The sequence below is a fragment of the Sapajus apella genome, unplaced genomic scaffold, assembly GCF_009761245.1.
Source record: "Sapajus apella isolate SASKATOON/1434 unplaced genomic scaffold, GSC_monkey_1.0 scaffold54, whole genome shotgun sequence".
Classification (NCBI taxonomy): Eukaryota; Metazoa; Chordata; class Mammalia; order Primates; family Cebidae; genus Sapajus; species Sapajus apella.
Window position 1 is genome coordinate 9,594,596 of NW_022436994.1, and position 1,487 is coordinate 9,596,082.

A 1,487-nucleotide genomic window follows, 5' to 3' on the forward strand; every position below is an offset into this window, starting at 1 on the left:
TCCAATAGTGACAGAAACAGTGACAGAGCTGTCAATATGGAAATGGCCCCATTGCAGAAACAGTGAAAGCCCAAAGAGGCCATCAGATGCTCAAGGGCAAGCATGAAGGGGACATCGGGAAGCCCAAGGGGTGGCAGGACAGAAGCTGCAGTGGGAGGTGACGAAGGCAGGTGCACACACTGGCACTGGGGCAGGAGAACAGCTCTGCCAGGAACTGAGGCAATGAAAACCCAGGTCGTTGTCAGCCAGAAGGACCACACTGTCAAGAAGGTGCCTCCTGGGAGGGGCGGGAGTGTGGTGGGGTGAGGTGGGCATCCAGGACCAGCCAAGGAGTGACATCCAGAGTGCGCCACATTCTCACGCTCCTTTGGGTCTTTCCTGTGAGAAAGTCTTCATACACTGCTCATTTAACTGAAAAGGTGGCACTCACACCTCAGAGTCCCGCAGAATGAGTGGGAGAAGCACAGGGGAGATGCATAAGAGACCTTTGCAGAGAAGCAGGCAGGAGCTGCTCAACTGTAAACTACACCAAAGAGTCACTGGGACCCGGGGCCCACCTCCCCGCTCCCACCTGCAGACGAGCGCTCCTCAGCTTCCACACAGTTGATTCCATGCTGGAAGCTTCCCCATGCTCATGCCCCACTGCCCCTCTGAAACTGCCTGAGTGCTGTCTTAATAAATACATGTTTTCTTTATTTCTTATTCAAACTGAGGAGCCTCTCAACAGCTAGAAGTGGTTCATGGTTCTCCACTCCAGCTGCACATTAGACTCAATTGGGCAGCTGTTGCCACATAGCAATGTCCAGGCCTCATCCCAGGTAATTAAATCAGAATGTGGCAGATGCACTGGGTGATTCTGATATGAGAACCAGGAATTCAGTGGTACACTGTACATTCTTTGTGATATATTGGTAAATTAATAGGCTGTCATTAAGAATACCCTGAACAGCATCATGCAGTTTCTATAGAAACAGTATGGAGATTTGGTTCCTCAAAAGAAAAAGAATTTTTTTTTTTTTTGAAGCAGAGTCTTGCTCTGTCTCCCAGGCTGGAGGGCAATAGCGTGATCTCTGCTCACTGCAACCTCTGCTTCCTGGGCTCAAGTGATCATCCCACCTCAGCTCCCCAAGTAGCTGGGACTACAGGTGGGCATTTATTTATTTATTTATTTGGAAACGAAGTCTTGCTCTGTTGCCCAGGCTGGAGTGCAGTGGAGCAAATCTCAGCTCATGGCAACTTCTGCCTCCCAGGTTCAAGTGAATCCCCTGTCTCAGCCTCCTGAGTAGCTAGGACTACAGGTGTGTGCCACCATGCCCAGCTAATTTTTTGTATTTTTAGTAGAGACAGCGTTTCACCATGTTAGCCAGGATGGTCTCGAACTCCTGAACTCGTGATCCACTCATCTTGGCTTCCCAAAATGCTGGGATTACAGGTGTAAGTCACTGCGCCTGGCTGGAGGGCATGTATTTTTTGTAGAGTCAGTTTTG